Genomic DNA, 17,255 nt, shown 5'->3' with positions numbered 1-17,255 from the left:
AGAGAGTAAATGTCATGGTTAAGAGCACAGACTATGGAGCTAACTCCTCACGTCCAAATTCCAGCTCAATCCCTTATTAGATATTTGTATTGACTGAGTTCTTTACCTGATTGGTGCCTCAGTTTCTTCATCTGTCAGTTGGCAATAATGATCAGCATACCTATTTTGTAGGTTTATGGAGAGTATTAAAGGAGTTAATGTTTGAAAAATGCTTGGAACACCTAGTGTATTACCAGTGCTGTACCTATATTTTAGAAAATCTTCTGACACTGCCTGTGAGCCCCAGAGGGTGAGCCTGTTGTCTGGATGTACGCAGAAAGCACTCCATGACATACGATGAATAAATGAATGAACAACATTGGCGAATGCATTACCAATGTCACCTATGTCATCCTACAGGCATTCCCAAGCCGAACCACAGGCAGACATTCCTGCTCTGTCCTGCATCACATTCCCTCGAGGAATCACTGGGGCTTCTTGGACCCTGGTAACCGTGCACACTAAAGGTTCTTTTCTGTCAGCAAACTCCAGTCTTTGTCCAATTGCTGCAGCTCACAGGGTTTATGCTCTGATCCTTGTCTTCACTCGAGGGAGAAGTGCCATCCCCAGAGCTGGGCACACGCAGAGCCTGAGCCTTGGAGAAAATGATTCCCTGGCCCTGGGGCAGGTAGAAGAGCTCAGGGACAGAGTGGGATTTGGGGAAAATCCTCCAGGTGTTGTCAGAAGGGATGGAGGCAGGGGATGTGTCAGCAAGGACTGGTGTGGTTGGTGGGCCTTGGTGGTTAAATAGTAGGAGGGGTTGGGAAGTTTCGTAGGTTCTGGCATAATACAATGAATATGATGGTCATGAAATCAGAATCAGCCTAATTAAGGCCAAATTAACCCAATGTCAGCTGTTCCCTGACTCTCTAATCCAGTAGTGACTTATAATAAGGGTATTCGTGTTCTATCATCTCCTTTTCATTGATTGGCTAGAGTAATTATTCTTTACATAACCTGTCTATTTTTACATAGTAAAGAAAAAGTGAGTTTTAAAACAACCCTCCTTGGAAAAGTCTCCCTAACATATTGAATTTATAACAGAAACCAGCACAGGAAATTCACCACATATCTTGAGCTTTATTCTCTGGTTTTAGATCTTCCTAATTGGTAAATTACCTTGACTTCTGCCTTCTTTCTTGAGATTAGTCCACTTAGGACTAAGTAGGAGTGCAACCTCATGCCATGGGAGAAGAGGTGGGACTCTAGGAAGAGGTTTTTTTCATTCTGTCAGTGTGTGCGTTTGTCTGTGTGTGTGTATGACAGTTTTTGCTGCATCTTGCAGTGTGGGTCAGTGTAAACTCATATTCTAGGGAAAAAATGTCCCTAACCACTGTCTCTGGACTTTATTTTCACTGATGCCTTCAACGGCACTGTCCAATAGTAACATTAAGCACTCTATATTATAGAATTTAATTTTTTTCTTAATAGCCACATTTAAAAAAATGAAAGCCAACAGGTGAAACTAATTTTAATAGTATATTTTAACCCACTATAACCAAGATATCATCAATGTGGGTGCACTCTACACAAAACTTCATAATGAAAGAATTTACATGTTTTTCCTGGGTTTAATAAATCCAGTGTGTACTTCCCACTTACAGCACAATCTCCATTTGTAAGTTGAGTTTTTTCAAACATATTCTCTGTACTGAGATTTAATGTTCACAGTTGTCAAATAACAATCACTAGGAGTGGAGTGGATGATAATTTCACTACTGATTAAAGCTCTAATGGAGCTATGAACACCAACTGGTCAATGGGCTAATCAAATGAATAATCATATAGTACAGAAGAATGGTATGATTTGGGATTTAGAAAAGGACTGGGGAAAGTGTGTCTTGACAGGGAGCACCAGGGATTTTGTTGTTGAGAGTGACAAGGACAAAATGAGAATAAAGTCATACTCATAAGTGTCTAACAAGATGGGGGAGAAGAAATGACATGCAGTAGTCCTGAGTTTTGACCTCGAGCTTTCTGTTATTGACTCAAATCTCGTTGATGATGTCCCAGGACACAGGTCAGATTAATTCCCACAGGGAGAGAGGGAGGGTAGAAGTACAAGGCATCTGACATAATTGTCCTGGGAAGACAGGCTTTTTTTATCACTCTGATCCACATTCACAATTTATTTTTATAGGGTAAGAGGAAAAGAAGTATGATGATCAAATCATCACAGAGGAAGCGACATGATTGTGGAAACCAATCCAACCAAAAGCCTGGTTTGAGAATCTCCATCCCTTTGAGGATGTCCAGTTACATATTCAAGATGCCAGTTACTAGAATCTCATCCTATCCTGGCAATGAGGTCAGATGCCATCAAAGGGAGGAAACCTTAGAGCAGCCCGAACAAATCTGCTGAAAGAAGAGACTGCAAGTTTTCCAGGTCTGCAGAGTGCAAGAGAACTGTTAAGTCCTTTGGACCTTGCCAAAGCCCTGCTGAATCTTGCACCTAGTTGCACAGGTGCATCACTGCCAGGTGTGCTGGCAGGTGGTCTGAATTCCAGTACCATGCCCACCCCTGCCTGGTCTTCAGATTCAGCGGAGACGATCCCAGGAGCTGCTCTGTACGTCCCACAGCTCCTTTGCAAACAACTTCTGGTGATTGAGGAGGATATCAGGAAACAGGACGAGAAAGTGAAGACAGCAAGAGAGAGACTGGCGATAGCACTCATGCAGACAGACTTGCTAGCGAGGCAGGGAGAGTGAGTGGCCAAGAAAGACATCCCGACAAACACGATGAAGAAAAGACAAAACGGTGCAGATGACATGGAGCTCACACTACATTAATGCCTCTGCAGGGGTCCTGATGTCTTCTTGCTTTGAGCTCTTGAAACTTTAATATGTACCAATAGGTTTCTTTTCTTTGATTCCTTTGCATGACAGAGAAGATACAGACAGTGATCCTTCTGAGGTGAGAGATTTGGTTTCAGGTGAGGAGAGAAAGGAGATCTTTCTTTCTCATTTTGTTCTCTCATTTTCCTTTCCTGAGTGTTATGCATTTGTATTTTAAGATCAACAGAAGTTATCACAGTCAGGGGATTCTTTCGAGTTTTGCCCTCACAGTCACAGAGAAAACATACGTAGTCCAAATGGATTGTCCTTTTTGTGTAATATTCCAATAGATTCCAGCATAATATTTCACTAAAGAGCTGTTATATCTGTCTTCTCAAAAAAGACACCTACTTCTGGGTCTCTATGTTTCTGGTATTTGTTGCATGTTGAATCACAGCCGCACGTAATGAAATACTGGATTGTCCCTTTTTTTAGATTTATATGTGTTGGAAACTTCATTCATGAAAATTGATATGCCATTGCGGTATCATGCTGTCAGGAGAACGACTGTTTTCAGCATCACAAGTCTCACAATAAGCCAGTGTGTTGGGATTTGTCTATTTGCCTGATCGAGTATGTTGCACTCTTCAAATCCTCTTTATCATTACTTACTTTTGTCCCACAGATTTATCAGTGTCTGAGAGCAATGTGTTAAACAATAATAGAGTGTCTTACTATTTATATCTTCCCTAAAAAATGAGTTATTTTTTAGCTAAGTCTTCTCTCCTCTATACTTCCATGTGGTAATCATCTGGAATTTTTGTTCTAATGTATTTTTAATGTCTTGTTTTAAAACTAATACTAAATTAGACAGACTGTTTTTTCCTTTCCTCGTGACTCCTGTTATGTTTTCCTGGGTTCACTTTTCTTCTTCCTGATGTACGTTTTTACCGCTTCTTTCACTGCGGGCCTGTGGGAGGTCAACTTTGAGTCTGTTTGTAGGTCAGATAACGTCTTACATTCTTTGACACATATTTTGAACAGGTGTTTATTTAAGCTTTGTTGTAATTATTTTCCTTCTTTGTCAAGTTATTTAATATATCTGAGCCTCAATATCTTTAGCTTAAAATGGAAATAAAACCCTAAAAATAGTGACTGTAACTGAGATAATACACGCAGAGCTTGCCAGTCATGTTGCTTAGCAGAAATTAGTCAATAATGATAACTATTATTAATCATTATAATGATATTATTATAATAATGTAATATATAATAATATATTAATGTATAATAATAATTAAATATTAATTTATAATTATAATGTACAGTGTATAACGTATAATGTATGTAATGATTAATAATATTATTAATCATTATAATCTTCAAGTGTGCATTCTCAGAGAATCACTGCTTAAGATTGAGAATGTGAAGCTCACACACAAAAAGTATGAGAGAGTGGCACGACTGTGAATTTAATTCTCAGCCCCTCGGTATCTTCAGCTGTGGTCGTCTGCACAGTGTGTACAGATAATATAATCTGTTCACACAGACCCACGGCAGAACAGCGCAGCCTGCCTCATGCCTGGGATGCTCTAGACTGCTTGTTGGGGAGTCTCTGCTGTGAGGCTAATTGGACTCTGTACAGAGAAAGATGAAAAAGACTCTTTCTGTTCCCTCAGTTTTCTCCCCCCGAGTTTTATTCACTTTTACATCCAGAGCAGATACTCTCTTCCCAGAGCCTTGATGTTACTCTGGGATTCAGGCTTCCCAGACAGCTAGTCATTTCAGCTCCCAAGGCCCTAGGTGACTGCAGAGTCATGTCTCACCCACTCCTCCCAACTTGGCCTGTTTCCCATCATGGAGGACCCATGAGTGGGGAGAGGAGCCATCGAGGGAGATTGATCTGGAAGTCCTGGTGAATCTGAGCTTCAGAGAATGAAGCAGAAAATGGGAAACTGAGACTGCCAGGGCTTCAGTGGGAGAGGAAAATGGAGGAACTGAGAGGGGTGTGATGGCTGCACTGAGTCAAGGGGAGGGATGTTTCAAAGTTTCGTAAGAAGGGAGACCTTGCACTGAAGTGAGGATTCAATATTACACGATGGCAATATCTTTGCTGGTTTCACCAATTCTGGTATCCCTGAGGGATGAACTGGTGTGACACCACAGGACAGAAATTCAGTCATTTTCAGGACTTAAGGAAGGTGAAATCTTTCAGCATAGTCCCCTGTAAGCCGGTTAGGGGCCAAGTCTAGAAAGGCTCGGAGCCTGTGTCCGTCCAATGTAGGTTCGTTCTATTCCAGGCAAGTTCCTCTAGACACCAGCTGGGAAAACGGGACATCAGACCTAGTCAGATCTAGTCATCGCAGCTTCCGTAGGTCGTCATGAGGCAGGTAATAGCCCAGGCGTCATCAGTGGACCTCATAGTTTTCCTCCTTCTTCCGCTGACAGACAGTGACTTGTGAGGTGAGGAGAGCGCATCAGAATGGTCCAGTCAGCTGCCCAGTATGGGAGACTCCAGGGGAAGGAGATGCCAAAGCCACAGAGACCCGATGCCTCTTATGTCTCCTTCTTCCTTTTTTCCACTTAATTTTGACCCTCAGTCCTCTTTTCCTCCCCTTTTCCCTCTTTTGGCTCTCTCTCCCTCTCTTTCCTCTACATGTTCTAGCATAATTGAGGTATTAACGACATACAGTATACTGCATACATTTAAAGTGAACAATTTGATACATTTTGATTATAACATATTGAACCATCACCACAATCAGGAAAAGGAACACCCATCCATCCCAAATTTCCTCATGCTCATTTTAATTCGTCCTTCCCTGCCGTTTGCAAACACATTCTCATTCCCAGGCAACCAGTGATCCGGTATATGTCCCTATAGATTTTCCTGTATTTTCCAAGAATTTTTATAAATGGGATCATATACTATGTACTCATTTTTTACTGGCTTCTTTCAATCAGCATAATTATTCTGAGATTTATGCTTGTCATTGCATGTACTATGAACTCATTCCTATCCTCAACCCTTCCGTGGCAGCACTGTACACACGCCCGAGTGCTTCCCAGGTTGGCGTGAGAGCCAATAGTACTGCTGCATCCGCAAAAGTAGGAATGCATCTTGGTGCAACTCTGGGAGGGGTTGGCTGCAACCCTGGACCTGCACATGAATGCTTTCCTGGGTGGTTGGAAAGCCCACCATGTCACTGCAGTCCCAATGATTGGGGAATGCTCAGAACCCATGAAGAAACCCCACACGCCATGCACAGAGGCTGGCATGAGCATAAGAAAAGGCAGCAGCAGATATACGTGCACATGCAAATGCTTTCCGAGATGGTACAAATACCCATAGTAGTGCTTCAGTCTCACAACTGAGTACGTGTCTCTGTGTAGCGGCAGCTCTGAGCCCATTGTGAATGCTTTCCCAACGGGTGGGAACAGCCACAGTACCCACACAACTTCCAGCATATGGGGTGGGATCAGAGACACAGCTCATGCTTCCCCCACAGTGGCAGCAGGTGGAATCTGTGACCTGATACTACCACAAACACACAGGCAAAAGATTAGTTCATCAAAAACCATAAGAAACTACACTAACAATTCAGAGCAGAAGGAAATGACAAATCTCCAGAAATGAACCTTGAAGTCACAGAAATTTACAATCTAAATGACATTAAATTCAAAATAACTGTCATAAAGAAACTCACCAAGTTACAAGAATGTTCAGACAGTTCGATGAACTCAGGAATAAAATTAATGAGGACAATGAATACTTCATTAAAGAAACTGAAACTATTAAAAAAAAACAAGCAGAAATTCTGGATGTGAAGAACAAAATTAATGAGATAAAAAAGAATCTAGAATCCTTAAAAAATAGAGCTGATATTATGGATGAAAGAATTAGTGATTTAGAGGATAGAAATATAGAAATGCTTCCAGTGGACGAGGAGAGAGCACTCAGATTTTTAAAAAATAAAGGAATTCTTGGAGAAATATATGACTCAATAATAAAAGCAACATAAGAATTATACGTATTCCAGAGGGAGAAAAGAGAGAGAAAGGAGTAGAGAGCTTGTTCAAAGAAATAATAGCTGAGAACTTCCCAAACCTGGGGAAGAACCGGACCTACAAGTACATGAAGCCAAGAGAACTCCTAATTACATCAATGCTATAAGACCTGCTCCAAGGTATATAATAGTAAAATTGGCAAAAGCCAATGACAAAGAAAAAATATTAAGGGAAGCAAGATAGAAGAAAATAACGTACATAGGAACCCCTGTCATGCTTTCAGCATATTTCTTGGCAGAAACTTTACAGGCAAGGAAAGAATGGAATGATATATTAAAAACACTGAAAGACAAAAACTTTCAGCCAAGAATACTGTATCCAGTGAAATGATCCTTATGATACAATGGAGAAATAGAAGTTTTCCCAGATAAACAAAGGCTGAGGGATTTCATGGACACTAGATCTCCCATACAAATAATGATCAAGAATGCCCTCATACCTGAAACACAAAGAAGGAAAATGTCTACAAATCTTTGACCAGAGTGATAAATAGACAGAGAAAATCAGAAAGCTACAGCTCTATTTCACAACAGGGTAGCAAATACTTAATTATAACTTAAAAGAAGAAGGGAAGGAAAGCATCAAAAGTAACTATAAACACTTCAACTTAGTCACAAATGCACAACTCAAAAATGAATAACTTGTGACAACAATAACTCAGAAGGAGAAGAGGAAAGAGATGGAACCTGCTTAGCCTAATGGAGATAAGAGGCTATCAGAAGATGGACTATCTCATCTATGAGGTCTTCATACAAACCTCACAATAACCAGCAAACAAAAAATCAGACCAGAGCCATAGATCATAAAAAAAGAGAAAACCTCCACAGAAAACCCCCAAAATGAAATGGTAGTCATAAACACAAAGGAAGAGAAACAATGGAAATATAGATTAGGTGGGATTAAGTCCTCATGTATCAGTAATCAATCTAAATGTAAATTGATTGAATTCTCCAAATCAACAGACACAGAGTGGTGGCGTGGATTAGAAAACAAGACCCAACAATATGCAGCCTCCAGGAAACACATCTCAGCTCTAAAAACAAACAGGCTCAGAATGAAGGGATGGGAGACAATACTCCAAGCAAATGGCAAATAAAACAAAGTAGGTGTTGCCATACTTATATCAGACAAAGCAGACTTAAAGATAAAAAAGACTATGATAGACAAAGAGGGGCAGTATATAATGATAAAGGGGACTTTCCACCAAGAGGACATAACACTTATAAAGATGTATGCACCTAACACAGAAGCACAAAAGAATATAAAGCAACTATTAATAGACATAAAGGGAGAAATTAACAGCAACACAATAATAACAGGGGACCTGAACACCCCACTTACATCCATGGATAGATCATGCAGAGAAAGGCAACAATAGTGGAATTAAATGAAACATATGATCAGATGATCTTAATCGATATAGAGAGAGCATACCCTCCCAAAACAGCAGAATACACATCCTTCTTAAGTGCACATGGAACATTCTCAATGATAGAACATATGTTGTGAAACAAGGCAAGCCTGAATAAATTTAAGATTGAAATCATATCAAGCTTCTTTTCTGACCACAATGCTATGACACTAGAAATCAACTACAAGAAAAAAGATGGGGAAGTCACAAATATGTGAAGACTAAAGAACACACGACTGAAGAAACATTGGATCAATGAACAAATGAAAGGAGAAATCAAAAAATACCTGAAGACAAATGAAAATGAAAAGACAACAAAACAGCTCTTATGGGATGCAGCAAAAGCAGTTCTAAGAAGGAAATTCATAACAATACAAGCGCACCTCAACAAACAAGAAAAATACCAAATAAGTAACCTTAAACTACACCTAATAGAACCAGAAAATGAAGAACAAATGAAGCCCAAAGTCAGCAGAATGAGAGAAATAATAAAAATTAGAGCAGAAATAAATGAAATAGAGACTAATAAAAACATTAGAAAGGATCAATGAAACAAAGAGCTGGTTCTTTGAGAAGACTGAAACAAAATTGACAGACCCTTAGCAAGACTTACTAAGAAAAGAAGAGAGAAGGCTCAAATACATAAAATTAGAAATGAAAGAGGAGAAATTACAACAGATACCACTGAAATCCAAAGGACAGTAAGAGAATACACTGAACAACTTACATGCCACCAAATTGGATAAACTGAAAGAAATAGATGAATTCATACAACCTCCCAAAGCTGACTCAACAAGAAATAGAATAAATGAACAGACCAATAACAAGTAAAGACATCGAAATTGTCATCAAAAAACTCCCAAAAAACAAAGTCTTGGACCAGATGGCTTTTATGGAGAATTCTCCACAATATTCAAACAAGATTTAATACCTATGCTTCTCAAACTATTCGAAACAGTTGAAGAAGATGGAACACTTCTTAATTCATTCTATGAGGCCAACATCACCCTGACAGCAAAAGCAGGCAAGGATAGCACAAAGAAGGAATATTATAGGCCAATATCACTGATGAACACAGATGCAAAAATCTTCAGCTAAATATCAGCAAATCGAACACAGCAATATATTAAAAGGATCATATAAGATGATCAAGTGGAATTTATACCAGGGATGTAGGGTTGGTTCAACATCCGCAAATCACTGTGGTACACCACATTAATAAAATGAGGAATAAAAATCACATAATCCTCTCCACAAATGCAGAGAAAGGATTTGACAAGATCCAACATCCATTTATGATAAAAACTCTCAATAAAATGGGTATATAAGGAAAGTACCTCAACACAACAAAGGTCATATATCACAAACCCACAGCCAACATCATACTTAATGGTGAAAAACTTAAAGCCATTCCTCTGAGAACAGGAAGAAGACAAAGGTGCTCACTCTCGCCACTCCCATTCAACATACTACTGGAGGTTTTGGCCAGAACAATTAGGCTCGAAAAAGAAAAAAAAGGAATCCAAATTGGAAAGGAAGAAAGGAATCTCTTGCTGTTTGCAGATGACATGATTGTAAATATAGAAATCACTAAAGAATCCATCAGAAAACTATTAGAAATAATCAACAATTACAGCAAAGTTGCAGCGTACAAAATCAACTTACCCCAATCAGTTGAATTTCTATACTCTAATAATGAACTAACAGAAAGAGAACTCAAGAATACAATCTCATTTACAACTGCAACAAAAAGAAAAATGTTTCTAGGGATAAATTTAACCAAAGAGGTTAAAGACCTATACACTGAAAACTATAAGACATTATAGAAAGAAATCAATGATGATCTGAAGTAATGGGAAGATATTCCATGCACATGGATTGGAAGAATAAACACAGTTAAAATGTCCATATTACCTAAAGTAATCTACAGATCCAATGTGATCCCTATCAGAATCCCAATGACATTCTTCATAGAAATAGAACACAGAATCCTAAAATATATATGGAATAACAAAAGGCCTCCAATAGCCAAAGCAATCCTGAGAAGAAAGAACAAAGCTGGAGGCATCACAATCCTAACTTGAAAATGTATTACATAGCTATAGTAATCAAAATGACATGGTACTGGCACAAAAGCAGACTCATAGATGAATGGAACAGAACTGAAAGCCCAGAAAGAAATCCACACATCTGTAGTCAGTTAATCTCTCACAAAGGAGCCAAGATCATACAATGGAGAAAGGAAAGTCTCTTCAATAAATGCTGTTGGGAAAACGGGACAGACACATGCAAAAGAATGAAAGTAGATCGTTATCTTCCACCATACACAAAAATTAACTCGAAATGTATAAAAAACTTGAATCTAACACTTGAAACCATAAAACTCCTAGAAGAAAATATACGCAGTACAGTCTTTGACATTGGTCTTTGCTGCACCCTTCCCAATACCATGTCTACTCAGGCAAGAGAAAGAAAAGAAAAAATATACAAATGGGACTACATGAGACTAAAAGCCTTCTGCAAGGCAAAGGAAATGATGAACAAAACGAAAAGCCAGTGCCGGCCCCGTGGCTTAGTGGTTAAGTGCACACGAACCGCTACTGGCGGCCCAGGTTTGGATCCCAGACACGCACAGATGCACCGCTTGTTCGGCCATGCTGAGGCCGCGTCCCATATACAGCAACTAGAAGGATGTGCGACTATGACATACAACTATCAACTGGGACTTTGGGGGAAAAAACAAAGAGGAGGATTGGCAATAGATGTTAGCTCAGAGCCGGTCTTCCTCAGAAAAAAAGAGGAGGATTAGCTTGGATGTTAGTTCAGGGCCGATCTTCCTCACAAGTAAAAAAAAAAAAAAACACGAAAAGACAACCCACCAACTGGGAGAAAATATTTGCAAATCATATATCTGACAAGGGGTTAATCTCCAAAATATATAAACAACTCATACAACCCAACAACAAAAAAAACCAGACAATCCAATCTAAAAATGGGCTGAGGATATGAACAGACATTTTTCCAAAGAAGATATATGGAAGGCCATCAGACACATGAAAAGATGTATAACATCACTAATTATTAGGGATAGTCAAGTCAAACCTACAATGAAAGTTCACCTTACACCTGTCAGAATGGCCATAATTCCCAAGACAAAAAATCACAAATGTTGGAGAGGATAAGGAGAAAAGCACACCCTCACACACTGCTGGTGGGAGTGCAAACTGGTGCATTCACCAGGGAAAACAGTATGGAGATTTCTCAAAAAAACAAAAATAGAAATACCATACCTTCCAGCTACTGGGTATTTATCCGAAGAAATTGAAATCAACAATTCAAAGAGATCTATGCACCCCTGCGTTCACTGCAGCATTATTCACAATAGCCAAGACATGGAAGTAACCCAAGTGCCCTGCTACAGATGAATGGATAAAGAAGATGTGGTATGTATTATATACAATGGAACACTACTCAGCCAGAAAAAAAAGACAAGATCGTCCTGTTTGCAACAACCTGGATGGACCTTGAGGGTATGATGTTAAATGAAATAAGCCAGACAATGACAAATATGCATGATTTCACTCATATGTAGAAGATAACCATACACAAGAATAAAGAGAACAGATTAGTGGTTTCCAGAGGGGAAGGGGGCTGGGTGTTGAGTGAAAGAGTTAAATGGCCACATATGCATGGTGATGGATAAAAGTTAGACTACTGGTGCTGAGCACGATGCAGTCTATACAGAAAGTCACAAATAATAATGAACACCTGAAATTACACAATGTTAAAACCCTTTATAATTTCAATAAAATAATTAAAAAAGAAAAAATAATTCAGTCTATTTTATGGTTGAATAGTATTCCAAGGTGGGGATATACCACACTTTGCATATCCGTTCACCAGTAGATGGACATTTGTGTTGTTTTCCGTTTTTGTCTACTATAAATAGGTTGTTATCAACACGTGTGTACAAGTCTGTGTATAGACATATGTGTTTATTTCCCTTGGATGGATTCCTAGGAGAGGAATGGCTGGGCAGACGTATGTAATTATTAAAGACACATCCAAGCTATTTTTCACCAGCAATCGATGAGAGTTTCAGTGACTTGACATCTTCAACAACACTTGCTATAGTCAGTCTTTTTAATTATAGACATTCTCAAGTGTGGTGGAATCTCATGATGACTGTCACTTGCATTTCCCCAATAACGCATGTTGTGAAGGAGAAAGCAAGACACGCACAGACTGGGAGAAAACATCTGCAAAACATATCCCTAGAAAAGGACGTGTATTTATAATATATAAAGAGCTCTTGCAACCCAATAGTAAGAAGACAAGCAGCACGTCATGTCTAACCAGGAGACAGCAGGTCAGGCCTGTATAAGCACCAGGAGTCCCACCAAGAAGATGAGGATGAGGGCCCAGAAAATGAGGTTTGGGGAGACAAGTGGTGGGGTGAACCACCTCCTGTCATCGCCCCAGGACTCCTGCTGACCCCACTGTGCCTCAACCATCCTTGAAAAGGTTTGGTCAACTTTCCTCATCATCCAAAAACCTGTTCACCTGGTTCTCTTCGATGAGGCACAGGATCAAGATACTCGCCTCATACCCTGGGCTGGGGCTTCCTGCAGGCTTACCAGGCTTCACAATCAAGGTGTCATCTCTGTTGGGAGTATATTCTGGAAGTGAATAAAATGGAGAATGCATGTGAGTGTGTTTCACTCTTTTTAATATAACTTTTTAGACACACAGAAAAATAAAGGGAACAGTCTCATAAACATCCATCATCTAGATTTACCAATGTATATTCCATCCAATTAAAACAATATTTCATCAATGTATAAATTATTAACACTTGCCACACTTGATTCATCCCACGTATTCAATGAAATATTAAAGTCAAGTAGACATCATGATGTTTCACCCCATTTTAGTTCCATCTCTAAAAAGTGGGCACACTTTGCTACAAAATCCAAGGCCATTATCACAGAACAAAAGTGTAATTAATTAAACCAAATTCATACATCTGGGCACAGATGAGTGAATTTGAATGGACTTTCTCACGACAGCCATGGGGAGAATAGGTCATCACAGTTGGCAAGCCTATGGGATCTCTCTAAATTTGTAAATTCACACTGAAAAGTGTTCTTCCATGCCTAGGAACACATCATCCCCTTCTCCTTTATCTATTTGCTTAATATTCATTTTCTAGGATTAACCTACAATGTAATTTCCTGCAGGAAGTCTTTTCTGATTTCCGCCTGCAAGTATGAGTTCGTTCACATCAAATAATTGATAAGTTTCAATTCCCTATTCTTGTTATTGACAGCTACAACATAAACTCCAGGAGAGTAAGACACACAGCATCCAGTGGGAATGAGTGGAGGGGTGCAGGTCCCCCTACGTGTACCTCTATCCAGACAACCACTTAGAGGTGTGCTGTCTCATATGCAGCAGCAACAAGTCTCTTTTTGAATTAAAATTAACTTTAGTTAAATAAAATAAAAATTCTAGTACCTCAGTAACATTAAAAATCAGTAACAATAAAGACGAGTCACAATATCATCCTTCGAGCAGTCAACAGTCACATGTGGCTATGCACTGGACAGCACAGATATAGAACATTCCACCACTGCAGAAAGTTCTAGAGCATTGGTGCTCATCTAGAGTGGGACTTGGCAAACTATAGCCTGTGGATCAGGAAACAGATCCACCCCCAAACCTGCAAGTCTGCTTCACACACAGCTGGAGGCCCTCACTGACCATCTGGCCCAGTGGCTTTCAGTGCAGAGATAAGGAAACTAATGTCCAGAGAGGGGCGGTGACTAGTTTGAGGTCACAGAGATGTCTAGGAGAAGGTGAGGGCCACCTATATTACACTGGTGTCCTTTTCTCTCTCTCAATGGTGGGGAAAGACTGGGGGACTGTGCCACCACCTGCCAGCCTGAGAAAGTTCAATGCTCTCTCAGCCCCAGGTATCCAGAGTCCCCAGAAATGCCTCACTTCCTTTCCCAATGACCAGGGAGCCTGACCATCCCCAAGGACACTCTTCCTGTCCAGGGTCAAGTTCTGCAGCTGGGTACCATTCTGGGTCAGCCACAGGAATCCTCATAGATGGCAACTCTGTCCAGTCTCTGTGCCAAGGTGGCAAGGTACACAGGGAGTCCACTCCAGTGTAGTTACTGTGGGGGACAGACCTGGAAGGGCACAAAGGATGAACAAGGGTGTCTGGAATTCTACCCTGATTTTAGATACCCTGCTTCTGGGTCCTGTCCAAAAGAACTTTCTGCAGTAATGTAAACATTTGTCTGCACTCCCAAATACACTCATTATTAGCCCCATGTTGTTATCGAGCACTTAAAATGTGGCTAGTGTGTGTGAGTGAGGAACTGAATTTCTCATGTAATTTAATTTCAAGTACGTAATATATAAGTAAATAACCACAGGGAGAACATTTTTGAAACTTTGGAGTAAGGACTTTTGAAAATGCATAAAAACAATGAGAACACTGGTAAAAATGGTCAAAATCAACTTTTCAGAAGCCTAGAAATTAATCAAAGGCTTGTAAGATTTTGAGGAGGGTTTAGTGAAGACACACGGTGGAATCTTGATAAAGGTAGCAAATTTTGCGGCACTATAACTTTCACTATTCCCATCCTGCTCTCACAATATCCTCCATAACTTTGAAAACCATCAGTCTTAGAACCATGGTAGCTGAGACAACCATCAGCCAAGCAGCCATAATGGGTTTAGAGTTCTAAAAAGAACCATCCCCATCGAACTGTCACTAGCTGACCTGCCTGGCAGCTCCCTGAAAAAGCCCCATGTTAAGGGCTTGTCCTTACTTGACTCAGAGCTTGCCCAGGGTGGAATGTAGGTCCCCAGGCACTTGGTAAAAACAATCAGCGCTAATTGTTTTCTATCGTAGTGGCCTGAGGGAGTGATTCCAGCTGAGGCAGGTAAGAGGCGAGCCAAAACCTTAGAGGAAAAATTGGGGGAATGAGATGTCCACGGGGGGCTTTGAAAGCTGCAGTGTATTTGCGGACATCTAGAAGACCACAAAGGCTCAGGGATGTGGCAGGCCCAGGACAGACTTGAGAACATCTTAATCTCTCACCTCTAGTTGAAGGGTTGTCTTAATATCTGAAAACTTGATTATATAATACACCATATTAATAGACTAAGGACCAATACCACGTATTTTCAACCATATATATAGAAAAGAATTTCACAAAATACAATGCCCTTCATGCCTAAAAAAGAAAACACTCAACAAATTAGGAATAGAAAAAAACTTTCTCAACTTATAAATAGCATCGATGAAAAACCCAAGGCTAACACCATGTTCAATGTGAAAGACTGAAAATTTCCCCCTAAGACAGGGACAAGACAAAGATGTCTTCCTTCATCTCATATGTTAATAACAGGTACTACAGGTTCTAATGAAGGCAATTAGGCAAGAAAAAGGAATAAAAGAAACCCAGATTGGAAGGGAAGAGGTAACACTATTAGTTTTGCAGAGGAGAAGACATTGTATATACAAAAACCTAAAAAATACAACCACCCCCACACACAATATGTGAATCGTATCCCAACGGTGTATAAAAAATTTAAATTGCCCCATGTGGTTAGTGGCTTCACTATTGGAGAGCACAGTTAGACTGCTGATATTTGTTGAAAGTCTCCAGAAGAGGAGGAGGAGGAGGATGCTGGAGGTTGATGGCCCCAAATGTTAATGCTTTTCTCAACCCCCGAAAACCTATGGATGGAGATGTTAGGATTAGCTGACAGGGATGTGGGGCAGAATGGGCACCATGTAAGTGACTTCCAGATCAAGGATGTGTCACGGGAGCTCAGAGCCATCAGCCATCAGCTCAACCAATGCTTCCAATCTCCTCAACCTACATCAAGTCAGTGACCAGGCAGGAGTGGAATATGTCTCACAGCTGGCTGCCTCTGTAGAGCTTGGTGACCTAGAACAAATGAGAGGGAGAGTGGCTGAGACGGATGTCTCCTGTGGACGCAGGGGGCCACTGGAGCCAGTGAAAGATCACAGACCTTGGGGCAAGGGAGACCTGACTTCAAATCCTGGCTCTGCCCCTAACACATTGTGTGACCTTAGGCAAAATACTCCCCTTTCTGAGCTTCAGTTTACCTACGTGAGAAATGGGGAAGGCAGCTAGGACATCACCTCTGGAAAGTGAGAGAACCCAGACACGCAGGGAAAGTGAAGAATTGAAACAATAATGTAACAGATGTAAGTCAAGCAGAGGAATGAGGGTGCTCTCAGGGCAAGGAGAGACGGGAGAGGGGAGACCCCACCTGGTCCTGGGTGTCTCTCTGCAGGGCGGTGTACTCCGAGGATGTGAGCTCCGGGTTGCTGAGGTTCCAGCTGATGCTGCGGAAATGTAACTGGTGCTCTCTCTGCATGCATAAACTCCAGGGTGCAGAGCCTGGAGCCACTGAGAGGAATAGCAGACAGGTGGAGACTCTCAGCTCCCAGCACAGAGGCATGGTGGCCGACGGGGTCAGGGTGGTGGGTGCAGACAACGTCCACACTGGTGGCTGCCCCATCCTTCTCAGTCCTGGGGAGAGAGGGACGTGGCGAATCTAGAGAGAGGTCCTGAATCCTCTGGGGTTTGGGCCATAACAGGAAGGAGGAAATGGGAGGTGAGTGAGGAAACTGAGAGAGGGGTGGTCACAAAAATGGTCATTAGGGGCAAGTGCTCAAGGGAGGGCCTTACCTGAGGGAGACCAGTCTGACACTCAAGGAGAAGGAGCCCAGGCTTCTCTTCTTGAACAAGGATCCAGCTGGGGAGGAAGGAGGAGGAGGATGAGCAGGAGGGACAGGGGTTGGGGGAGGGGCTGGGTGGGATTTAACCCACCAGGAGCTGCTGGGACCAGGGTCTCACCAGGCTCTGCAGGACACTCTCAGTGGAGTTGAACGTGGCTGAGATGTTGC

The 17,255-nt window shown here is 41.0% G+C and overlaps 1 long non-coding RNA gene across 1 annotated transcript; it reads right to left on the bottom strand.

Annotated features, from left to right (window-relative positions):
- Positions 1-12,909: 12,909 nt before the first annotated feature.
- On the bottom strand, positions 12,910-16,731 carry LOC131402112 (uncharacterized). Its single transcript, XR_009218289.1, has 3 exons — positions 16,616-16,731; positions 16,199-16,266; positions 12,910-12,972 (listed from the first exon to the last, which is right to left on the bottom strand). It is a non-coding gene; the product is annotated as an uncharacterized LOC131402112 (long non-coding RNA).
- Positions 16,732-17,255: the final 524 nt, after the last annotated feature.

Source organism: Diceros bicornis (assembly GCF_020826845.1).
Source record: "Diceros bicornis minor isolate mBicDic1 chromosome 30 unlocalized genomic scaffold, mDicBic1.mat.cur SUPER_30_unloc_2, whole genome shotgun sequence".
Lineage (NCBI taxonomy): Eukaryota > Metazoa > Chordata > Mammalia > Perissodactyla > Rhinocerotidae > Diceros > Diceros bicornis.
The sequence above is the reverse complement of the archived record's forward strand: the minus strand, read 5'-3'. Positions and strand labels throughout refer to the sequence as shown.